Raw genomic sequence first — 27,172 nt, 5'->3', positions numbered from 1 at the left:
AAACCACTAGACCATTCAGGTATGACCTAAATCAAATCCCTTATGATTATACAGTGGAAGTGAGGAATAGATTTAAGGGACTAGATCTGTTAGATAGAGCGCCTGATGAACTCTGGACGGAGGTTTGTGACATTGTACAGGAGACAGGGACCAAGACCATCCCCATGGAAAAGAAATGCAAAAAAGCAAAATGGCTGTCTGAGGAGGCCTTACATATGGCTGTGAAAAGAAGAGAAGCGAAAAGCAAAGGAGAAAAGGAAAGATATAAGCATCTGAATGCAGAGTTCCAAAGAATAGCAAGGAGAGATAAGAAAGCCTTCCTCAGTGATCAATGCAAAGAAATAGAGGAAAACAACAGAATAGGAAAAACAAGAGATCTCTTCAAGAAAATTCGAGATTCCAAGGGAACATTTCATGCAAAGATGGGCTTGATAAAGGACAGAAATGGTATGGACCTAACAGAAGCAGAAGATATTAAGAAGACGTGGGAAGAATACACGGAAGAACTGTACAAAAAAGATGTTCACGACCAAGATAGTCACGATAACGTGATCACTGACCTAGAGCCAGACATCTTGGAATGTGAAGTCAAGTGGACCTTAGAAAGCATCACTACGAACAAAGCTAGTGGTGGTGATGGAATTCCAGTTGAGCTATTTCAAATCTTGAAAGATGATGCTGTGAAAGTGCTGCACTCAATATGCCAGCAAATTTGGAAAACTCAGCAGTGGCCACAGGACTGGAAAAGGTCAGTCTTCATTCCAATCCCAAAGAAAGGCAATGCCAAAGAATGCTCAAACTACCGCACAATTGCAGTCATCTCACACGCTAGTAAAGTCATGCTCAAAATTCTCCAAGCCAGGCTTCAGCAATATGTGAACCGTGAACTCCCAGATATTCAAGCAGGTTTTAGAAAAGGCAGAGGCACCAGAGATCAAATTGCCAACATCTGCTGGATCATGGAGAAAGCAAGAGAGTTCCAGAAGAGCATCTATTTCTGCTTCACTGACTATGCCAAAGCCTTTGACTGTGTGGATCACAATAAACTGTGGAACATTCTGAAAGAGATGGGAATCCCAGACCACCTGACCTGCCTCTTTGGAAACCTGTATGCAGGTCAGGAAGCAACAGTCAGAACTGGCCATGGAACAACAGACTGGTTCCAAATAGGAAAAGGAGTGCGTCAAGGCTGTATATTGTCACCCTGCTTATTTAACTTATATGCAGAGTACATCATGAGGAACGCTGGGCTGGAAGAAGCACAAGCTGGAATCAAGATTGCTGGGAGAAATATCAAAAATCTCAGATATGCAGATGACACTACCCTTATGGCAGAAAGTGAAGAGGAACTCAAAAGCCTCTTGATGAAAGTGAAAGAGGAGAGTGAAAAGGTTGGCTTGAAGCTCAACATTCAGAAAACAAAGATCATGGCATCTGGTCCCATCACTTCATGGGAAATAGATGGTAAAACAGTGGAGACAGTGTCAGACTTTATTTTTTTGGGCTCCAAAATCACTGCAGATGCTGACTGCAGCCAGGAAATTAAAAGACGCTTACTCCTTGGAAGGAAAGTTATGACCAACCTTGATAATATATTAAAAAGCAGAGACATTACTTTGCCAACAAAGGTCCGTCTAGTCAAGGCTATGGTTTTTCCCGTGGTCATGTATGGATGTGAGAGTTGGACTGTGAAGAAAGCTGAGCGGTGAAGAATTGATGCTTTTGAACTGTGGTGTTGGAGAAGACTCTTGAGAGTCCCTTGTACCGCAAGGAGATCCAACCAGTCCATTCTAAGGGAGATCGATCCTGGGTGTTCATTGGAAGGACTGATGCTAAAGCTGAAACTCCAATACTTTGGCCACCTCATGCGACGAGCTGACTCACTGGAAAAGACTCTGATGCTGGGAAAGGTTGGGGGCGGGAGGAGAAGGGGATGACCGAGAATGAGATGGCTGGATGGCATCACTGACTCTGTGGACATGAGTTTGAGTGAACTCCGGGAGTTGGTAATGGACAGGGAGGCCTGGCGTGCTGTGATTCATGGGGTCGCAAAGAGTGGGACACGATTGAGCGACTGAACAGAACTGACATTTTTTTTAACAAAAAAGTTTTCATCTCTACGATGGGAACATGATTCTTCTGGTTATCCTAGGCAAAAGCTACGACCAATATAGACATATTCCCTACAAAAAATGACTATTTCATTTTTTCCTTTCTAATGTTTTTATTATATTTTATTATTTTCTTATCTTATTGCAACTGGTTAAGATCTCCATTACTACAATGAAAAAGAACTGGTGATGGTAAATATCCCTGTCTTGTTCCCTATCTCAGAGGAAAGTTTTCATTATTTCACCATACACTGTGATATTTACCCTAATTTCTCTGTATGAAATCTTTACCAGATTAAGAAAGTATTTTTTCATCCTTTAAACAATTTTTTTTTAAACCACTAATGAGTACTGAACTCTATTTCTTAAAAGAACTGTCCATCTAATGAAATGATCATTTGGTTTTTCTCATTTAGTCTGTTAAATCTACTTTAATTTCTCAAATAAATCCAACTTGGTCATTATTCTTTTTATATTTTGCTGGACACAGTTTGCAAATATTTTGGTTTTTTTAATACGTTTGGTAAGTTAGACTGACCTGCTATTTCCATCCCTTATCAGGTTTTGATGACAAACATATGCTGGATGCATAAAAACAAGGAATTTCACCTCTTTTCCTTAGGCATAGAAGAGTCTGTGTAACACTGGTGCAATTTCTCCTATAAAAGTTTGCAAGAATTCACTATCTGGGCCTGAAGTTTTCTTTTTAGTAAATTAGTTTTACTAGAGTTTGCCATTTCATCTACATTTTTCTAAATTTATTGGAATAAACTTAATAATATCCTCGTATGATTTTTCAATGTCTGTAAGGATCTATAGTGATGGTCCCTTTATCATCACTATTATCAGTAATTTCTATTTACTTTATTTTTATCAACCTCTCTAGCAGTTTATCAATTTTAGTAGTCTTTTAATGCTTACCTTTGTTAAACTGCTCTATTTATATCTTTCATATTAAATAAACTCTTATCTATTTCATTTTCATAACTTTCTAGTATATTTTGAAGTGTTTTTACTATTTTTCTGAGTTGATAATTTAGACCACTAACTCAATCTTTCTAATATATGCATTTAAAGTTGTAACTTTCATTCTCAGCAAGGCACTAGTGTTATCCTCAAACTTTAAGATAAATATATTCATTATAATTCAGTATGAAATATTTTCAAATTACCAGAGTGATTTTTTTCTTCAATTAATGAACATCAGAAGAATACAGTCACTATTGTGACTAGTGCACTAATAGTGTATAGTGCACTATTCTCTATATGTCAATTAGGCCAAGTGTTTTCAAATCTTTCTTTTGTTAACTACTGAGTGAGGAATAGTAGTTATTTTTAACATCATAGATGTAAAAAGCTGGAAGAAAATCTGATGTGGAGCAGGCTATGTGCAGAGTCTTATAAAGTGTCTCCCCAATACTACTTAATACTTATAGGAAGAATTAGTGGGAAAATAAGATAATACCTCATAAAGGAAAATAAAATTTACATAAAAAGTAAGGGACAGACAGGCACGGTATGCCTCTAGAAGTGACACCTGAGAAGGATACCCCTCCGCACCCAAGCAGCATCCTGGCCAAGGATCTGTATTCTGAATGTAACCGTGAGAAAACATGAAACAAAAGCATGTTTAGTTGTCATGTCTTCTTAGTCCCCCTGAGCCTTTAAAAAAATAATTTAAATTTTAGTTGAAATAATGTATTCATATACAGTTAATGCAGTGATTCCTTGTACACTTTGCCCAGTTTCCTCAAATGGGGATATTCTTCAGAACTACATTATAATAAATATCACAACCACAATACTGACATTGATAAATCAATCTTATTCAGAGTTCCACAATTTTACTTATACTCATGCATGTACATGTGGGTGTGTAAGTTCTATACAATTTTGTCACCTGTGTATTCATGTATCCACCACCAGTCAAGACAGACAGTTCTAACAATACAAGGCTTCCTCACATTCCTCTCCTATCTTCTTTATACACTCCCTATTCTTTTTTTTTCTTTCCTTTTTTTTTTTTATATACACTCCCTATTCTTAATACTTGCCAATGGTTAACTGTTATTTTTTATCTTTATGTAATATCTCTCTGTTCCTGGTAATTTCCTACACTCTAAAATCTAACCTATCAAGTATTGGTAAAGCCATTCCTGCTCTTTTTAAAAGTAATGTTTATATGTTACAGTTTTTCCATCCTTTTGCTCTCCACCTACTTACACTGTTGAATTTGAAGTGACTTTCCCACAAGCTGCATAACTTGGTCATATTTTTTCATCCAATTTGCTTTTATATTTAAGGTAATTATTATATCTATGGTAACTACTTATACCCTTTCATAGATCACAGCCTTGTTGTGGCAAAAGGACTGGCATAACTCAATGAAACTATGAGGCATGATGTGCAGGGCCATTCAAGATGGACAAGTTATGGTGAAGAGTTCTAACAAAACGTGGTCCACTGGACAAGGAGATGGCAACCCACTCCAGTATTTTTGCCTGGAGGACCTCATGAACAGTATGTAAAGGCAAAAAGATATGATACCGAAAGATGACCCCCCAGGTTGGAAGGTGTCCAATATGCGACTGGGGAAGAGCAGAGGACAATTACTAGTAGCTCCAGAAAGAATGAAGAGGCTAGGCCAAGGTGGAAATGATGCTCAGTTGTGAATGTGTCTGGTGGTGAAAATAAAAGTCCGATGCTGTAAACAACAATATTGCACAGGAACCTAGAATGTTAGGTCCATTGAATCAAGGTAAATTGGAGGTGGTCAAGCAGGAGATCAAAGAGTGAACATCAGCATATTAGAAATCACTGAACTAAAATGGACAGGAATGGGTGAACTTAAGATGACCATTATAATTATTAACTACTGTGGGCAAGAATCCCTTGGAAGAAATGGAGTAGCCCTCATAGTCAACAAAATAGTCTGAAATGCAGTACTTCAATGTAATCCTAAAAATGACAGAATGGCCTCGGTTCATTTCCAAGGCAAATCATTCAACATCACCGTAATCCATGTCTATGCTATAACCACTAATGTCAAAGAAGCTGAAGCTCACCAGTTCTCTGAAGACCTACAAAACTTTCTAGAACTAGCACCAAAAAGATGTCCTTTCCATCATGGGACTGGAATGCAAAAGTACAAAGTCAAGAGATACTCAGAATAATAGGCAAGTTTGGCCTTGGAGTACAAAATGAAGGTGAAGGCTAACACAGTTTTGTCAAGAGAACACACTAGTCATAGCAAACACCCTTTTCCAGCAACACAGATGATTTTACACATTGACATCACCAGATGCTCAATACCAAAATCAGATTATGTTTTTTGCAGCCAAAGATGGAGAAGCTCTATAAAGTCAGTAAAAACAAGACCTGGAGCTGACTGGCTCAGATCATCAGTTCATTGTTGCAAAACTCAAGTTTAAATTGAAGAAAGTAGGGGAAAACCACCAGACCATTCAGATATGACCTAAATCAAATCCCTTGTGATTATACAGTGGAGGTGACGAATAGATTCAGGAGATTAGGTCTGGTAGACAGAACCTGAAGAACTATGGACTGAGGTTCATAACACTGTACAGGAGGCAGTGACCAAAACCATCCCAAAGGAAAAAAAATCCAAGACAAAGTGGTTGTCTGAGGAGGCTTTTACAAATAGCTGAGTAAAAAAGAGAACCAAAGGCAAGGGAGAAAGGGAAAAATATACCCAACTTAATGTAGAGTTCCAGAGAATAGCAATGAGAGTTAAGAAGGCCTTAAATGAACAATGCAAAGAAATAGAGGAAAACAACAGAATGGGGAAGACTACAGTTCTCTTCTTTTTGCCTTTTCATACTGTTCATGGGGTTTTCAAGGCAAGAATACTGAAGTGGTTTGCCACTCCCTTCTCCACTGGACCACGTTTTCACAGAACTCTCCACCATGACCTGTCCGTTCTGGGAGGACCTACACAGCATGACCTACAGTTTCACTGAGTTAGACAAGCAAGGCTGTGATTCATGTGATTAATTTGGTTAGTTTTCCGTGACTGTGGTTTTCATTATGTCTGTCCTCTGATGAATAAGGATAAGAGGCTTATGGAAGCTTCCAAATGTTGGAGAGACTGTGGAGGAGTTCTGATGGACAGGGCCATGCTCAGTAAATCTTTAATCCAACTTTCTGTTGATGGGCGGGGCTGTGTTCCCTCCTTGTTGCTTGACCTGAGGCCAAACTTTCAGCCCAAGCCTCCAAAGGGGTCAACAGTGGATGAGATGGTTGGATGGCATCACCAACTCAATGGACATGAGTTTGAGCAAGCTCCAGGAGTTGGTGATGGACAGGGAGGCCTGGCATGCTGCAGTCCACGCGGTCACAAAGAGTCAGACACCACTGAGCAACTGAACTGAACTGAGAGTCCTCTTCAAGAAAACTGGAGATATCAAGGGAACATTTCATGCAAGGATGGGCACAATAAAGGACAGAAACAGTAAAGACCTAACAGAAGCAGAAGAGATTAAGAAGAGGTGGCAAGAAGACATACAAGAACTATACAAGAAAGGTCTTAATGACCTGGATGACAATGATGGTGTGGTCATTTACCTGGTGCTAGACATCCTGGAATGTGGAGTGGAATGTGGAGTTAAGTGCCTTGGGAAGCATTACTACAAAGTTAGTGGAGGTGATGGAATTCCAGTTCAGCTATTTAAAATTCTAAAAGATGATACTGTGAAAGTGCTGCATTCAACATGCCAGCAAATTTGGAAAACCCAGCAGTGGCCAGAGGACTGGAAAAGGTCAGTTTTCATTCCAATCCCAAAGAAAGGCAATGCCAAAGAATGTTCAAATTACCATACAATTGTGCTCATTTTACATGCCAACAGGGTTATACTCAAAATCCTTCAAGCTAGACTTTAGCAGTGTAAACTCAGAACTTCAAGACGCACAGCTGGGATTCAAAGAGACAGAGGAACCAGAGATCAAATTGGTAACATTCACTGGATCATGAATAAAGCAAGAGAATTTCAGAAAAACATCTGCTTCACTGTGTGGATCACAACAAACTGTGGAAAATTCTTAGAGATGGGACCATCTTACCTGTCTTCTGAGAAACCTGTATGTGGATCAAGAAGCAACAGTTAGAACCAGACATGGAACAACAGACTGGTTCAAAATTGGGAAAGGTGTATGACAAAGCTGTATATTATCACCCTGCTTATTTAACTTCTATGCAGAGTACACCATACGAAATGCTGGGCTGAATGAAGCTAGAATCAAGATTGCGGGAGAAATATCAATAACCTCATATGCAGATGATATCACTCAAACGTTAGAAACTGAAGAGGAATTAAAAAGCCTCTCGATGAGGGTGAAAGAGGACAGTGAAAAAGCTGGCTCGAAACTCAACATTTAAAAAACTAAGATCATGGCATCCGGTCCCACCACTCCATGGCAAACAGAAGGGGAAAAATTTGAAGCAGTGATAGATTTTATTTTCGTGGGCTCCAGAGTCACTGGGGATGGTGACTGCAGCCATGAAATTAAAAGATGCTTGCTCCTTGAAAAGAAAGCTATGACAAACCTAGACAGTGTATTAAAAAGCAAAGGTAACACTTCGCTGAGAAAGGTTCATATAGTCAAAAATATGTTTTTTCCAGTAGTCATGTAACAATGTAAGAGTCAGACCATAAAGTAGACTGAGTGCCAAAGAACTGATACTTTCAAATTGTGGTGCTAGAATGGACTCTTGTGAGTCCCTTGGACAGCAAGGAGATCACACCAGTCAATTTTAAAGGACAGCAACCCTGAATATTCATCGGAAGTACTGATGCTGAAGCTCCAGATCCAATCCTTTGGCCAGCTGATGTGAAGAGTCGACTCACTGGAAAAAACCCTGATGCTGGGAAGGATTAAAGGCAAAAGGACAGGGGGAGGCAGATGAAGAGATGGTTACATAGGATGAACAGACATGAATTTGAACAAACTCCAGGAGATAGTGAAGGACATATGAACTTGGTATGCTGCAGTCCATGGGGTCGCAAAGAGTCAGACACAATTTAGCAACTGAACAACAAAAACTGGTAATAACATTTTACTATTCTGATTGAAATATGGAATCCTCACTTTCATTTAAGTCCTTTATCTTTACTATCTTAAGTATCATCATATTTAGTCTCAGACAGTTTTATGTTTTTGATTTAATCATCAAATATGACTGCTAAAACTCAGGAGGAAAAGGATTACAAGCATCCATTTGTTCCTTCTATTGCTCTCTTCATTGTTCCTTCTTCTTTCCTGATGCTCCAAGATTTGATCTTTTATTATTTCTTTAGGTCTGCTAGCAACATCTTCGTTTAGGTTTTCATCATCTGAGAGTGTTTTTCAGTTCAGTTCAGTTCAGTCGCTCAGTCATGTCCGACCCTCCGCGACCCCATGAATCACAGCACGCCAGGCCTCCCTGTTCCATTTAATTCCTGAGTGACAACTGTGCCAGGTACAGAATTCACAATGGACAATTCTTTTATTTCAGCATTTTATATATGGTGCCACTTCTACTGGCGCCCATGGTTTCAGATGAGAAATCTATTGCTATTTGAATTGGTTTGTTATTTCCCATAGATAACTGCATCATTTCTATCTGTCCACTTTCAAGACTTCTTTTCTTTGCCTTCAGGTTTCTGGCTCTCTATTCTGTTCCACTTATCTATTTGTCTATTCTTTCGCCAATACCACAATTTCTGATGGTACCACTGTAGCTTTCCAGTAAGCTCTGCTATCAGATAGCGTCAGCCTTCCAAATTTGCTCTCCTCCTTTAATCCTGTGTTGGCAATTCTGGGTTTCTTGTTTTGCCATATAAACTTTAGAATCAGTTTTTTTATATTCACAAAATAATTTGCTAAAATTTTGAATGGGATTACACTGAATTTATAGGTAAAGTTGCAAAGAAGTGATATCCTGACAAGATTGAATCTCTCTATCCACAGGTAACATCTCTCCATTTATTTAATTCTTTGATTTGGTTCATCAGAGTTTTGTAGATTTCTTCACACAGATCTTAAATATACATATATTGTTAGACGCATACCTAAATATTTCACTTTTGACAGTACTGATATAAATGGCATTTTTTTCTGAATTCAAATTCTATCTCTTCATTGTTTATACACAGGAAAGCAACTGACTTCTGTATTTTAATCTTGTATCCTATGCCTTTATTTTTTAAAAATTTTTAATTGAAGGATAATTGCTTTACAGAATTTTGTTGTTTTCTGTCAAACCTCAACATGAATCAGCTATAGGTATATATACATCCCCTCCCTCTTGAATGTCCCTAAAATCTCCCTCCCCACCCCACCCCTCTAGGTTGATACAGAGCCCCTGTTTGAGTTTCCTGAAACATACAGCTGTGCCTTTAGATTTTAAGAGTTTAATTATGATGAATTTGGTATAGATTTCCTTGGGTTTATGCTGTATGTGATTTGCAGTTTCTTGGGTATGTAGATTTGTTTCTTTTGTCAAATTCCATAACTTTTCAGCCATATTTCTTTCAAATACTCTTTCTGCCTTATCTTCTTTCCCATTTCCTTCTGGGACTTCAATCACATAAATGCTTTATCTCTTGTCCCATAGATCATTTTTTCTAGTCCGCTTTCTGTTTAGACTGGGTGAATTCTATGATTTTGTTCTCAAGTCCAATGATTCTACCACTAATGATTATCATTCTATTATTAAGCTCATCCAGTCAATTTTTCTGCTGTTGCTGTTACTGTCTTTTTCAGTTCTAAAATTTCCATTTGGTTCTCTCAAATGTCATTTTAAATTTCATTCTAATGAATTTTATTTGGTATGCTGCTAAGATTTTGTTATTTGTTTCAAGACACTTTTAACTGATTTTGAAGCATTTTTATAACAGCTAGTTTAAAATTCTTCTCAGAAAATTCCAACATCTGATTCATCGTTTTGGTGTTTGTTATCTTTTCTGATTCTAGTTGCAATTTCTTTTGTTTGATAGAACGAGTGATTTTCTATTGTATCTTGAATGTTCTGACTAGCATGTTACACATCACTAACATCAGTTCAGTTCAGTTCAGTTCAGTCACTCAGTCGTGTCCAACTCTTTGTGACCCCATGAATCACAGCACGCCAGGCCTCCCTGTCCATCACCAACTCCCGGAGTTCACTCAAACTCATGTCCATCGAGTCGGTGATGCCATACAGCCATCTCATTCTCTGTCGTCCCCATCTCCTCCCACCCCCAATCCCTCCTAGCATCAGACTCTTTTCCAGTGAGTCAACTTGTCACATGAGGTGGCCAAAGTATTGGAGTTTCAGCTTTAGCATCAGTCCTTCCAATGAACACCCAGGACTGATCTCCTCTAGAATGGACTGGTTGGATCTCCTTGCAGTCCAGGGGACTCTCAAGAGACTTCTCCAGCACCACAGTTCAAAAGCATCAATTCTTTGGCAATCAGCCTTCTTCACAGTCCAACTCTCACATCCATACATGACCACGGGAAAAACCACAGCCTTGACTAGACGGACCTTGGTAGGCAAAGTAATGTCTCTGCTTTTTAACATATTATCAAGGTTGGTCATAACTTTCCTTCCAAGGAGTAAGCGTCTTTTAATTTCCTGGCTGCAATCAGCATCCGCAGTGATTTTGGAGCCCAAAAAAATAAAAAGTCTGACACTGTTTCCACTGTTTCCCCATCTATTTCCCATGAAGTGATGGGACCACATGCCATGATCTTCGTTTTCTGAATGTTGAGCTTCAAGCCAAACTTTTCACTCTCCTCTTTCATAGGGGCTTATTAACATGATATCTTTTATTTTAGTAGACCATCACCCTGTATAGTTTTAGCACGTGGATCTTGGCCTACTTTTCTGGGCTGCTGTTCAAATGACAGGTTAATTTTCAGAGCCTTTGTGGTCTTATTTGGCCTGCTTTGTTTATCTGTTGCCACTAGGCTCCCGCTGGTCCCTGAGGGTGCTGCCTGACAGGGCAAAAGGAGTTTCCCCAAGCCAAGTAGCCAAGATTCTCTTGGTGAGGTAAGGCTGTGATAGCCCAAAGTTGCCCCTCAGCTTCCCAGTGTCTCTGAGTAGAAAAGGCAAGTTTGAGCCCACAGAGACAAAGAGGGTTCCCTGAATGTGCCCCTTGTTATAACTGGATCTCTCTTGCCAGTTCCAACCATCTGCCCCTGTGTCTCCTGGATTGGGAGAAGTAGCTCAAGCCTACATAGGCAAAGAAACTATGGACTAGGCCACTTGTAGCTGTGTTCTTTTTGCCAGTAGTGCCCACTTTGGGGTCTCTGGGTTGGGGAGGAGAATACCAAGCCTTCAAGGACAAAGATGCTTCCCAGACTAAAATGCTTGCTATAGCAGAGTCTCTCTTGTCAGTTCTGCCTACCTGCCTTGATAACTCTCAGTGAAAGAAGTCTCAGGACAGGTGGAGAAGAAATGTGCTTCTCCTCAGCACTCATATTCAGTGAGGGCTCATAACTGATTCCCCTTGCCAATGGTATCAAATTTGCATGATGTTTACAGAGGGACTCCCGTTTGATTTTGGGGAGGCATAAACTATCTGGAAAGTATTCTGTTGCTAGGTTAGAGGGACTCAGGAAACACTAGATCTAGGTAGCCTTCTGTTGCAGGGCAAATGCAAAATGTCCTATGGCTATGCTGTTTTTTCAGTCCTATGGTCCCAAACCAGCTCACCTTCCTAGGACCATTCACAGTTCTTTGGTTGTCTTCTGCACAAATTCCAGGACTTATAGTTGGATTTATATGGGAAAAATGGGTATATACAATCTTATCTGTCCTGGATGTATCCCTATGAGTCTTCACAATTATCTATTTTCTCTTTTGATTTTCATTCAGTTCTTTCATTGTTACGTTTCTGGTTATTTTTTAATTGAATGACAGACTAAGCCTTATAAATATTTACCATGCTATATATTATGTATAGTTACATATAAATATATCTCATATTATCACTAAGAATATAAAAACTATACAGATAACCTGAATCAGTGACTGATGATACTGTCTTCCTCCAGAGAAGATTTACATCTGCTTCCAGCAAGCAACAAAGCTAAGAACAGATCTTAATCCAATCAAGGACTGAGGTGATTTAAAAGCTTGGCTTCAGCTTTTTGTAAGAGCTGATCTATTTTGAGTTCACCCTTAAGCATGAAGTACCGCCTATCCTTCAGGGTTCCCAACTAAAAGCCTGGGGTGTTTTCTAGTGCCTATTTCTTTTCAAGCTCTGAACTCCAATTTCATCCCCCAGTTCTGCATGACTACCTTTGACTGTGTGGATCACAACCAACTGTGGAAAATTCTTAAAGAGACGGGAATACCAGACCACCTGACCTGCCTCCTGAGAAGTCTGTATGCAGGTCAAGAAGCAACAGTTATAACTGCACATGGAACAATGTACTGTCACCCTGCTTATTTAATTTATATGCAGAGTACATCATGTGAAATGCCGGGCTGGATGAAACACAAGCTGGAATCAAAGTTGCAGGAAGAAATATCAATAACCTCAGATACGCAGATGACACCACCCTTACGGCAGAAAGCCAAAAGGAACTAAAGAGGCTCTTGATGAAGGTGAAAGAGGAGAGTGAAAAAGCTGGCTTAAAACTCAACATTAAAAAACTAAGATCATGGCATCCAGTCCCATCACTTCATGGCAAACAGATGGGGAAACAATGGAAACAGTGACAGATTTTATTTTCCTGGGCTCCAAAATCACTGCAGATGGTGACTGCAGCCATGAAATTAAAAGATGCTTGCTCCTTGGAAGAAAAGCTGTGACCAACTTAGACAGCATATTAAAAAGCAATGGCTCTTTCCAGGCAGCGCCGAGCGATGGGCATCTCTCAGGACAACTGGCACAAGCGCCATAAGACCGGGGGCAAGAGAAAGCCCTACCACAAGAAGCGGAAGTATGAGCTGGGATGCCCCGCTGCCAACACAAAGACTGGCCCCCGCCGCATACACACAGTCCGTGTACGGGGAGGCAACAAGAAGTACCAGGCCTTGAGGCTGGACGTGGGAAACTTCTCCTGGGGCTCGGAGTGTTGCACACGCAAGACAAAAATAATCAATGTTGTCTATAATGCATCCAACAATGAAATGGTCCGTACCAAGAACTGTATTGTGTTTATCAACAGCACGCCACACCGAGTGGTACGAGTCCCACTATGCACTTCCCCTGGGCCGCAAGAAGGGGGCCAAGCTGACTCCTGAGGAGGAAGAGATTTTAAACAAGAAACGATCAAAGAAAATTCAGAAGAAATACGATGAGAGGAAAAAAGAATGCCAAAATCAGCAGTCTTCTAGAGGAGCAGTTCCAGCAGTGCAAGTTTCTTGCATGCATTGCTTCAAGACCAGGCCAATGTGGCCGAGCAGACGGTTATGTGCGAGAGGGAAAAGAGCTTGAGTTCTATCTAAGGAAGATCAAGGCCCGGAAAGGCAAATAAACCCTCTTCCCTCCTGTCTTAGCTCATCTAATAAAGGTGTTTACTGTTCTATGCTGTGTTCAAATAAATAAATAAAATAAAAAGCAATGACATTACTTTGCCAACAAAGGTCCATCTAGTCAAAGCTATGGTTTTTTCAGTAGTCATGTATGGATGTGAGAGTTGGACTATAAAGCTGAGTGCTGAAGAATTGATGCTTTTGAACTGTGGTGCTGGAGAAGACTCTTGAGAGTCCCTTGGACTGCAAGGAGATCCAACCAGTCCATCCTAAAGGAGATCAATCCTGGGTGTTCATTGGAAGGACTGATGCTGAAGCTGAAATTCCAATATTTTGACCACCTGATGCAAAGAACTGACTCACTGGAAAAGATCCTGATGCTGGGAAAGATTGAAGATAGCACGAGAAGGGGACGATAGAGGATGAGATGGTTGGATGGCATCACCAACTCAATGGACATGAGTTTGAGCAAGCTCCGGGAGTTGGTGACAGACAGGGAAGCCTGGCATGCTGCAGTCCACGGGATCGCAGAGTCAAACACAACTGAGTAACTGAACTGAACTGACCCAAAACTCTGCTTAGACTCTGTCTCTCTACCACCACTTTCCACTCAACCTCTTAGCTACATGCCTCATATCCATTAATCCCTCTATGAGGAAAGCTATACCAAAAGTTAGCCTCATCCCTCTGTCCTTGTTTGCCTTGTCACTCTTCACAGCCGTTAAAACCATTTTTTTTCCAGCTTTTCTAGTTTTCAGCTAGAGTTCTGGCTTAGAAAAAGTTATTCTGTCACTGACAGAATCAGAAATCTCCCCAGTAGCTTGTTATGTGATACGATAATATGTTCCAGGCTTATATATTTTCTGACTTCAACCTGAAATAAGCCATTTTTCCATGGTACCCTAGGTTCTATCTAGTAACAAAAGTATTATTTAGAGAACAGTCTGGCACCAGAAGTGCTTAATGCTATCAAGCTTAATTTCTGAGATTTTTCAGGAGACAGAATTAGGAAATAATACATTTTTAAAAAGAAAAAAATACATCATGAGATCATACTGACATTTTTCAACTCAAATTTAGGATCCTAACCTTCTTACCCAACTTCTCTGATTATATCTCTTTCCCATTCAAAAATCTAGGAACTCAATCCAATATAAGTATTTACTTGTTTACTTCATAATACACACCTGCAAAATAATAATACCAATATCACTACCAATTACACGATTACAAAAAACAGTTTATGATATCTTTGCAGTTTTTTGTCCTTGGAAGTATATCCCACTAGAAACAGCCAAACTGTTGTTGTTGTTTAGTTGCTAAGCCGTGTCCAACTTTTTTGTGATACCATGGATAGCCAGGCTCCTCTGTCCACGGGATTTTCCAGACAAGAATACTGAAGTGGGTTGCCATTTCCTTCTTCAGGTGATCCTCCCAACCCAGAGATAAAACCTGCATCTCCTGCACTGCAGGTGGATTCGTTACCACTGAGCCACCAGGGAAGCCCAATGTCCAATCTACTACGCTTCAAAGTCATTTGAAATAGTTTCTATGTGAAAGTGTTAGTCCCTCAGTTCGTGTCCAACTCTTTGGGACCCCATAGACTACAGCCCTCCCGGCTCCCTTGTCCATGGGATTCTCCAGACAAGAATACTGGAGTGAGTTGTCATTCCCTTCTCCAGGAGATCTTCCCAACCCAGGGACTGAATCCAGGTCTCCTGCATTGCAGGTGGTTTCTTTATTTATTGAGCCACCAGGGAAGATAATCTCTATGTGCTTAGCCTCAAACTTGATAGACATTTAGATTCACGTTCCTGTTTCCATTTGATTTTTAGGAATTGCCTTTTTCTCTCAATTTATTTCATTTTTGTTTATAATAAATATTGGCATGATTCTTAAACCCAACCCACAAAGTACATTCAGATATCTAGAATCTATACCTGTTCCTGCTACCCCACTCCCTTCTCTTTCCTTAGAGTAAACATTTTCCTTGTTTCTGGTTTATCATTCCTTTAATTCATCCATGTATATATACAAAAACACAGGTGTATATATTTATATAGCCCTTTTATTTGAAAAATAGTAGCATACAATGCCATTATTTTGCTCTTTGATTTCTCCATTTAACAATATAGTCTTCAGATGACCACATAGCTGATATGGAGATTATCCTCAGTCCTTTTCATAGCTTCCCATTTATAGTACTCCACTGTGTGAACATACCATATTTTATTTGATCAGTCCTCTTAATGATCTGAGCCTAGACTAATTTGCTATTGAATTTTGTTTCATAAATTAAGTTGACATACAAATGCAAATGGTCCCACTGAAGTGGACAGATCAACAAACTTACTGGTATTCTGGCCTCTGCTGTCACAAAGAAACAAAATACACTAACATGTTTCAGTTCAGTTCAGTTCAGTCGCTCAGTCGTGTCCGACTCTCCGCGACCCCATGAATCACAGCACGCCAGGCCTCCCTGTCCATCACCAACTCCCGGAGTTCACTCAAACTCATGTCCACAGAGTCAGTGATGCCATCCAGCCATTTCATTCTCTGTCGTCCCCTTCTCCTCCCGCCCCCAACCTTTCCCAGCATCAGAGTCTTTTCCAGTGAGTCAACTCGTCGCATGAGGTGGCCAAAGTATTGCAGCTTCAGCTTTAGCATCAGTCCTTCTAATGAACACCCAGGATCGATCTCCTTTAGAATGGACTGGTTGGATCTCCTTGCAGTCCAAGGGACTCTCAAGAGTCTTCTCCAACACCACAGTTCAAAAGCATCAATTCTTCGGCGATCAGCTTTCTTCACAGTCCAACTCTCACATCCATACATGACCACGGGAAAAACCATAGCCTTGACTAGACTGACCTTGGTAGGCAAAGTGTAATGTCTCTGCTTTTTAATATATTATCTAGGTTGGTCATAACTTTCCTTCCAAGGAGTAAGCGTCTTTTAATTTCATGGCTGCAATCAGCATCTGCAGTGATTTTGGAGCCCCAAAAAATAAAGTCTGACACTGTTTCCACTGTTTTTCCATCTATTTCCCATGAAGTGATGGGACCAGATGCCATGATCTTCGTTTTCTGAATGTTGAGCTTTAAGCCAACCTTTTCACTCTCCTCTTTCACGTTCATCAAGAGGCTTTTGAATTCCTCTTCACTTTCTGCCATAAGGGTGGTGTCATCTGCATATCTAAGGTTATTGATATTTCTCCCGGCAATCTTGATTCCAGCTTGTGCTTCTTCCAGCCCAGCGTTCCTCATGATGTACTGTGCATATAAGTTAAAAAAGCAAGGTGACAATATACAGTCTTGACGTACTCCTTTTCCTATTTGGAACCAGTCTGTTGTTCCATGTACGGTTCTGACTGCTGCTTCCTGACCTGCATACAGGTTTCTCAAGAGGCAGGTCAGGTGGTCTGGTATTCCCATCTCTTTCAGAATTTTCCACAGTTTATTGTGATCCACACAATCAAAGGCTTTGGCATAGTCAATGAAGCAGAAACAGAATTAGCTCCTGCCCAAATCTGTGATATAGGGTTCTCAACTGGAGCGTACATCAAAACACTCACAGAGCCTGAGAAAACAAATGATGAATGATAGGGCTGCAACATTAACCACTCTCAGACGGGATCTAGCATTGTATTCGCATCTTTAACAGCTCCACAAATGAGTCTAATACATACTCCAAATTAAGAACAAATCTTCCACATACAATCTTGGAATTTCTAGGTGTTAAAGTAAGTGGCTAAATTTTTGACACCAATAGTAAAAATATTTCTACATTCTAAAGTTTCATCTTTAGTTAAATATTTTTGATCTAATAATTCTTTAAGGTCAACATACAATGAGAAAAGTTCACCAGGAAAATTTATACTAATAGTCCTAAAATGTAACAGATTAAGCACGTGTCATAATTATTTTAAAAAAATAATGCTCTGTAATCAGTATAAATGAGTGCTATATGCTTTAATGCTTAAGATATCCAACTACCAATAAAAAATAAATTAATTACCTAAAAAAAAAAAAAAAGATATCCAACTATACCCATCCATAATGATAATCAAAACTGCCACAAAGTAATACGGATTCCTCTCATATGTAAAAAAATAATGTATCATTTACCTCAAAAGACTCTAGAAAAGGGACAATTCCTTTGCTCAAATCCTGGGGTCTGTCACTGGACTTGTCCTGCATCCAATTCGCTATGATCCCCCTAAATGTAACCCCACATGCATTCACAGCTTCATCTATCATCTATATGCTGACAACTGCCCAACTGTATTTCTAACACAAAGCTTGGCCCATTTTAAGACCAGTAATTCCTATATTAAAAATTTAAGTAAGTAAATCCACTTCTTTTTACCTCTTGGTTTTTTTTCCCCCGCTATTTTGTCATCATCCACCCAATCTTTCAAAATTTATCAACTCTTCCTTTACCTTACCCCCCCATCACTCAGCCAACCAAAAAACCACTCTTATTTCTGTTCCTCTTCTATCCCCATTTGTCCCTCTTCTATCCCTAGGCCAATGCCCTAGATCAAATTCTCCTCTTCCAAGTTTATTCTTCTGCAATAGCTTAGCCCAACCCCCTGATCTGACCAGTTTTCTATGTTGACGGTCTTAAATTCTGTCTGCAAACACATTAGCATTTAAGGGTAAAGATAAAATAAAGACAAGGGACAAAAATTGATACCCTTGCCAAAAGAAAAGCTCATGAACATAGATACCAAAATCCAAAACAAAATATTACCATAACAAACCCAGAAAATCTATATTAAAAAATATATCATGGCCAAACTGAATTCATCTCAGAAATATGAGCATGGTCAAACCATCAGAAAGCCCATCAGTGTAATTTAACACATTAACAGATCAAAGGACAAAAGCTCTGTGATTACTGAGGGCTATTCTAGAAGATTTCTTTAAAGTCAGAAACAAGACTATTCAACAATGTCCTATAGATCTTAAACAAGTCAATAATTAGACAAGAAAAAGAAGCACAGAGTATACAGATCAGAAATGGAGCATTTCAATTTACTGGCAGCATAAATAACAACATAGAAAACAAAGGAATCCACAAACTATCAATACTATAAGAATTTAGTAAGGCTTCCTAGATATAAGTTAAATATATGAGAAAATCAATCCTGCTTTTGCACTTTCCTATTACAATGATTGTAAGAATCAGACAGTTTCTGGTTCAAGGAGGATTAAAGAGTTGCAACAACCCATCTCCACCAGAAAGCCCAGCTAAGCTCCTGCCTAGACCCAAACAGATAAGTTCAATAGAGATCAGCCAAGTCATCCAGACAACCAGAGACTCATGAGCTAAGTATTCCTTACTGTTATAATGATAATACCGATAAAAGTAATAAAAATTAAAAATTTCATTTCTATCTACTATACTAATCAATTAGGTTTAGCAACAAAATTGTAGATTCAGGAGTAAATCCAAAAAAAAAAGTATGTGAGACCATTCTGAAAAAAGTTACAAGAATTTACTTAAAGGTATAAAATATACCTAAATAAATGGAAATATAAAACATGTTCTAGATGAGAAGACTCTATTCATAAAGATGACAAATTTCACCAGGGTAGTATCAGTATCTGGTGAAATTTGAATTAAAAATCTCAACAAGGATTTTTGTTCAAATAAAAGGAACAAAGGGCTGAAAACAACAAAGGGAAATTTGAAGTTTTATGTAACTAATGTGTATTTCAAATCTGTATGTGGCAGTAGGGGTAGAGGGAAGTATGCTATTATATAAACGGGACTGGGACAACTGGTTACCAAATAAAAATTATTTATTGTTGTTCAGTCGCTCAGTCATGTCTGATATTTTGTGATCCCACAGAGTGTAGCAACCAGGCTTTCCTGTCCTTCACTGTCTCCTGGAACAGCTTGGTCAAACTGATGTCCACTGATTCAGTGATGCCATCCAACCATCTCGTCCTCTGTCATCCCCTTCTCCTGCCTTCCATCTTTCCCAGCATCAGGGTCTTTTCTAATGAGTCAGGTCTTTGCACCAGGTGGCCAAAGTATTGGAGCTTCAGCATCAGTCTTTCCAATGAACATTCAGGATTGAGTTCCTTTAGGAATGACTGGTTTGATCTCCTTGCAGTCCAAGGAATTCTCAAGAGTCTTCTCCAACACCACAGTTCAAAACATCAATTCTTTGGCACTCAGCTTTCGTTATGGCCCAACTCTCACATCCATATATGACTACTGGAAAAACCATAGCTTTGACTATATAGACCTTTGTCGGCAAAGTAATGTAATTTTGAGCATTACTTTGCTAGCATGTGAATTGAGTGCAATTGTGCAGTAGTTTGAACATTCTTTAGCACTGCCTTTCTTTGGGACTGGAATGAAAACTAACCTTTTCCAGTCCTGTGGCATTAAGTTATTACAACAAACATAAAATATAAAAATAAACTGCAGGCAGATGAAAGATCAGAAAGTGAAAAATCAAATATTTTTTAATGTTGAGGAAGTAATACAGGAAAATATCTTGACAGGGTCAGTAAAGGAAAGGAATTTTTTAATATAACAAAAAAAAGAACAAGCCATAAAGAAAAAAAAAATGATAAAAGTGATTACATGAAAATTTAAATTTCTGTTTCAACAGAAATAAGAAAGTTAAAGACAAGCCATAATTGCTGCTGGTAATATAAATTGGCTAAATCTCTATGGAAAGCATTTTGGCAATACCCACCAAAATCTAAAATGCACATATCTTTCTGAATAAGTAATTTTACTTCTGAGAACTAAACCGAAAGATAGACCCAGGAATTCCCTGGTGGTCCAGTGGTTAAGAATCTGCTTTACAGTGACATGGGTCAGGGAATTAAGTTACCACATGCCATGGAGCAACTAAGCCATGTGGTGCAAGTAATAAGCCTATTTACTCTGAAGTCCATGTGCCACAACTAGAGAGACCGTGTGCTGCAACTACTGAAGCCTCACACTCTGGAGCCTGTTTGTCTCAACTACTGAGCCCACGCATCACAACCTGAGAGTCTACGCACCACAACAAAAGATCCCGCATGATACAATGAAGATCCTGCATGCCACAACTAAGACCCAGTGTAGTCAAATAAAGACAGACAGAATAAAGACAGACAGACCCCTCCCTCAAAAAGAAAAGACCCAGAAATGTGTGAAATGACATGTATACAAGGTCAAACAACACCTTTACATAAATTAAGACACAACCATACAATGGACTACCAAAGAAACTACGAAACTAGCTCTAAGATATGTTGTTTAGTGAGGGAAGAAAAGAAAAAGCAAAGTACAGAACTATGACACTGCAGCCTGGAGAGCAAACACAGACAAAATGAGGCAACAGAGAAATGTTTAATGAGGGCCTAAAAGAAATGAACAATCAATCAGTAATGAACAACACAATAACTCAAATGAAAAATATATGAAAATGAATCAACAGAAAAATAATTGAGGTAGAAGAATGGATGAGTGAGTTGGAAGAAAGAATGATGGAAATGAGTGCCAGGGAGTAGAATAAAGAAAAAAGAATAAAAATATAAGGACAGTCTCAGAGACCTCTGGGGCAACATTAAATGCACCAGTGTTAGAATTATAGGGGTCTCTAATTAGAAGAGAAAGAAAAAGGGTCTGAAAAATATTTGAAGACGTTAGAGTCGAAACTTCCTTAATGTGGGAAAGGAAACAGTCACCCAAGTCCAGCACACAGAGTCCCAAACAGGATAAACCCAAGGAGAAACATGCCAAGACCCAAATTAATCAAACTAACAAAAATTAAATGCAAGTAAAAATATTAAAGCAACAAAGGAGAAGCAACTAATAACATACAAGGGACTCCCCATAAGGTTAACAGTTGATCTTTCAGGAGAAACTCTGCAGGCCAGAAAGGAACCAGCGCTATATATTTGAAGTGATGAAAGGAACAACCAAGATTACTCTACTCAGCAAGGATCTCACTCAGATTTACAGAGAAATCAAAAGCTTTACAGACAAGCAAAAGGTAAGAAAACTCATCACCACCAAACTAGCTTTGCAACAAATGCTAAAGGAACTTCTCTAGGCGGGAAAAACTAGAGAAGAAAAAGACCTACAAAAACAAACCCCAAACAATTAAGAAAATGTAATAGCAACATGTGCGTGCATGCTAAGTCATTTCAGTTGTGTCTGATTCTTTGCGACCCTATGGACTGTAGCCCGCCAGGCTTCTCTGTCCATGGGATTCTCCAAGCAAGAATACTGGAGTGGGTTGTTGTGCCCTCTTCCAGGGGATCTTCTCCACCCAGGGATCGAAACCTCATCTTTTAAGTCTCCTAAATTACAAGGCAGGTTCTTTACCACTAGTGCCACCTGGAAACTCCAATACATAATGATAATTACCTTAAAGGTAAACGCTATAATGTTCCAACCGAAAGATACAGATTGGCTAAATGGATACAAAAACAAGGTCCATATATATGCTATCTACAAGAGACACACTTCAAACTCAGGGACATATACATTTTGAAAGTGAGGGGATGTAAAATGTATTCCATGCAAATGGAAATCAAAAGAAAGATACAGCAGCAATACTCACATCAGACAAAACAGACTTTAAACTAAAGAGACAAGGAAGGACATTACATAATGATCAAGGGACCAATCCAAGAGGATATAACAATTATAAATATTTATTCACCAAACAAAAGAGCACTCAATACATAACTGCTAACAGCCATAAAGTGAGAAATTAACAGTAACACAATAATAATGGAGGACTTTATAATAGTCCACTTATACCAATGGATAGACCATCTAGACAGATAACTAATACAGAAACACAAGCCTTAAATGACACATTAGACCAGACAGACTTAATTATTATATACAGGACATTCCATCCAAAGGCAGCAGAATATACTTTCTTCTCAAGTGCACCCAGAATATTCTCCAGGATAGATCCATCTTGGGTCAGAAATCAAGCCTTGGTAAACAAGAAAATTAAAATCATATCAAGTATCTTCTCCAATCACAACACAATGAAGTTAGAATTACAGGAAAAAAAAAACTGTAAAAAAACACAAACACATAGAGCCTAAATAACATGCTGCTAAATAACCAAGAGATCACTGAAGTAATCAAAAGGAAATATGTATCCAGAAACAAATGACGATGAAAACACAAAAACCCAAAGCCTATGGGATGCAGCAAGAGCAGTTTTAATAGGGAAATCTATAGCAATACAATCTTATCTCAAGAAACAAGAAAAATCTCAAATAAACAACCTTACCTTACACCTAAAGCTACTAGAGAAAAAACAACAACAAAGTTAGTAGAAGGCAAACAATCATAAAGATCAGAGCAGAAATAAAACAAACGAAGAAAACAAAAACAAAGATCAGTGAAACTAAAAGCTGGTCCTTTGAGAAGATAAACAAAATTGATGAACTTTAGCCAGACTCATCAGAAGAGAGAGAATTAAAATTAATAAAATTAGAAATGAAAAAGGACAAGTTACAACTGACACGATAGAAATACAAAGGATCATAAGAGACTATTAATACAAGCAACTATATGTCAATAAAATGGACAATCTGGAAGAAATGTACAAATTCTTAGAAAAGTACAACCTTCTGGACTTCCCTCATGGTTCAGTAGTTAAGAATCCACCTGACAATGCAGGGGACAGAGGTTCAATAACTCGTCCCAGGATATTCCACATGCCAAGGGGCAACGAAGTCCACGTGCCACAACTACTAGAACAGCACTCCAGAGCCCGCAAGCCACAACGACTGAGTTTGTGTGCCTCAACAACTGAAGCCAGCACACTCTAGAGGCCTGTGCTCCAGAAAAAAGAAGCGACCGTAATGAGAAGTCCACGCACCACAACTGAAGAGTAGCCCCTGCTTGGCACAACTAGAGAAAGTCCACATGCAGCTAAAAGAACCCAGTGCAGTCAAAAAAAAAAAAGTACAACTTTCCAAGACTGAACCAGAAAGAAACAGAAAATATGAACAGACCAACAAGTAATGAAGCTGAAACTGATTAAAAAGTCTTTCAACAAACAAAACTCCAGGACCAAATGGCTTCACAGGCAAATTCTATTAGGTTGGTACAAAAGTAATTGCGGTTTCGGACTGTGAATTTTAAATCATTATAACTAGGCTCAAACACATTTTTATTAATCAAAATAGGAACCCTTACAATCAACACATTTTTGTCAATGAGAAATAAATTTTTGTTTATTCATGTAGCATAAAAACCTGTGCTTCAGGATTCAACTCTTGGAAAGCATCTTCTGCCTCCTGCTGGTTGTGGAAGCATTTTCCCTGCAAAAAGTTGTCAAGATGCTTGAAGAAGTGATAGGTCAGTTGGCGAGAGGTCAGGTGAATACAGCAGATGAGGCAAAACTTGAAAAACCAATTCATTCAACTTTTGAAGTAAAGGTTGTGCAATGTGTGGTCAGGCACTGTCGTGGAGAAAAACCGGACCCACTCTGTTAACCAATGCTGGCTACATGCATTGCAGTTTTCGGGGCATCTGATTGATTTGCTGAGCATACTCTCAGATGTAATCGATTCAGATAGCTTATCAGATATGATGGGCAGCAGACCACCAAACAGTGACCAAGACCTTTTTTGGGTGCAAGTTTGGCTTTGTGAAGTGCTTTGGAGCTTCTTCTTAGTCCACCGTGAGCTGGTCATCTCAGGTTGTCATATAAAATCCACTTGTCATCACCTATTACAATCTGATCAAGAAACAGTTCATTGCTGTTGCACAGAATAAGAGAAGACAATAATTCAAAATGGTATTTTTGATTTCCAGTCAGGTCATGAGGCACCCACTTATCGAGCTTTTTCACCTTTTCAATTTGCTTCAAATGCCAAATGACCGTAGAATGGCAGTCGTTGAGTTCTTTGGCAACTTCTCATGTAGTTGTAAAAGGATCAGCTTTGATGACTGGTCTCAATTGGCTGTCAACGTCTGACGGCTGGCCACTGTGCTCCTCATCTTCAAGGCTCCGTCTCCTGTGCAAAACTTCTAGAGCCATCACTGCAATCAGCAGTTCCTGAGCCAAATGCATTGTTGATGTAGTTGTCTTGACTGCTTTAGACCCATTTTGAACTCAAATAAAAAAACTGCTCGAATTTGCTTTTTGTCTAACATCATTTCTGTAGTCTAAAATAAATATAAAATAAAAACAGCAAGTAATAACCAAAATAACATAAAGGGGGAAATGTGCATTAAAAAGATTTATAACACTACCACAGTTATTTAAGAATGTATTCCAATATCAAATGGCAAAGTTAAAAAATGCAAATCCACAAATACGTTATCACCAACCTAATGGCAAACATTTCAGTTCAGTTCAGTTCAGTCGCTCAGTCGTGTCCGACTCTCCGCGACCCCATGAATCACAGCACGCCAGGCCTCCCTGTCCATCACCAACTCCCGGAGTACACTCAAACTCATGTCCACAGAGTCAGTGATGCCATCCAGCCATCTCATTCTCTGTCGTCCCCTTCTCCTCCTGCCCCCAACCTTTCCCAGCATCAGAGTCTTTTCCAGTGAGTCAACTCGTCGCATGAGGTGGCCAAAGTATTGCAGTTTCAGCTTTAGCATCAGTCCTTACAATGAACACCCAGGATCGATCTCCCTTAGAATGGACTGGTTGGATCTCCTTGCGGTACAAGGGACTCTCAAGAGTCTTCTCCAACACCACAGTTCAAAAGCATCAATTCTTCGGCGATCAGCTTTCTTCAGTCCAACTCTCACATCCATACATGACCACGGGAAAAACCATAGCCTTGACTAGACGGACATTTGTTGGCAAAGTAATGTCTCTGCTTTTTAATATACTATCAAGGTTGGTCATAACTTTCCTTCCAAGGAGTAAGCGTCTTTTAATTTCATGGCTGCAATCAGCATCTGCAGTGATTTAGAGAAGAGTTAACACCTATCCTTCTCAAACTCTTCCAAAAAACTGCAGAGGAAGGAACAAGCTCACTGTACAAGGCTATGATCACCCTAATATCAAAACCAGACAAACATATCACACACAAAAAGAAAACTGCAGGTCAATGTCACTGATGAACATACACACAAAAATCCTCAACAAAATATTACTAGCAAACTAAATCCAACAATACATTAAAAGGATCATACACAATTACCAAGTGGGATTTATTCCAGGGATGCAAAGATTCTTCAATATATGCAAATCAATGTGATACACTATAATAACAAATTTAAGGAAAAAAAAACCATATGATCATCTCAACAGATGCAGAGAGAGCTTTTTGTCAAAATTCAACACCCATTTATGACAAAAACTCTTCAGAAAGTGGGCATAAAAGGAGCCTACCTTAACAAAATAAAGCCCATGTGTGACAAACCCACAGCAAACATCATTCTTGATGAAAAACTGAAAACATCTCCTCTAAGATCAGGAACAAGACAGTGAGGTCCCATTTGCCACTATTATTCAACATAGTTTTGGAAATCTTAAGCATGGCAATCATTGAGAAAAAGAAATAAAATGAATTCAGATTAGAAAAGAAGTAAAACTGTCACTGTTTGTAGATAACATGATATCATACATAGAAAATCCTAAAGCTGCTACCAGAAGATTATACTAGAGGTCATCAATGAATTTGGTAAAGTTTCAGGATAAAAAATTAATACACAGAAAGAGGAATTAAGGAACAATCCTACTTACCACTACCACAAAAAGAACAAAATACCTAGGAATAAACCTACCTCAGGAGGCAAAAGACTTGAATGCAGAAAACTGTAAGATACTGATGAAAGAAATCTAAAACAACACAAACAGATTGAGAAATATACCAAGTTCTTGGATTGGAAGAATCAATATTGTGAAAATGACTATATTACCCAAAGCAATCTACAATGCAATCCCTATCAAATTACCAAGGTCATTTTTCACAGAATTAGAACAAAAAATTTTACAACTAGTATGGAAACACAAGAGACCCCAAATATTCAAAGCAATCTTGAGAAAGAAAAACAGAGCTGGAGGAATCAGGCTCCCTGACTTCAGACTATATTACAAAGCTACAGTAATCAAGAGACCATGGTATTGGCAAAAAAAAAGAAAAGAGATCAATGGAATAGGACAGAAAGCCCAGTGATAAACCCATACACGTATGGTCACCTAATCTATGACAAAGGAGGCAAGGATATACAATGGAGAAAAGACAGTCTGTTCAATAAGTGGTGCTGGGGAAACTAGAAACTAGACAGCTACATGGTAAAAGAATGAAATTAGAACACTTTTCTAATATCATACACAAAAACAAACTCAAAATGGATTAAAGACCTAAATGTAAGGCCAGATAGTATAAAACTTTTAGAGGAAAACATAGGCAGAACACTCTTTGACATAAATCAGCAAGATCTTTTTTGACCTACCTCCTAGAGTAATGAAATAAAACAAAAACAAATAAGTGCACCCTGATTAAACTTAAAATCTTTTGCACAGCAAAGAAAATCATAAACAAAATGAAAAGACAACCCACAAAATGGGAGAAAATATCTGCAAACAAAGCACTGACAAGGGATTTATCTCCAAAATATACAAACAGCTCAT

General features: G+C 38.9%; 1 protein-coding gene and 1 pseudogene across 2 annotated transcripts in view; one reads left to right on the top strand and one right to left on the bottom strand.

The window, feature by feature from the left end:
* ATRN (attractin) overlaps positions 1–27,172 on the bottom strand; it is a 201,269-nt gene that overhangs the window by 157,590 nt on the left and 16,507 nt on the right. The window lies entirely within an intron of this gene.
* On the top strand, positions 12,967–13,580 carry LOC129560315 (small ribosomal subunit protein eS8 pseudogene; annotated as a pseudogene).

This window comes from Moschus berezovskii, chromosome 15 (assembly GCF_049115385.1).
Source record: "Moschus berezovskii isolate FMDL1 chromosome 15, NW_MosBer_1.0, whole genome shotgun sequence".
In the NCBI taxonomy this organism is placed as follows: Eukaryota; Metazoa; Chordata; class Mammalia; order Artiodactyla; family Moschidae; genus Moschus; species Moschus berezovskii.
Note: the sequence above shows the minus strand (reverse complement) of the source record. Positions and strands in the feature narration are given on the sequence as shown.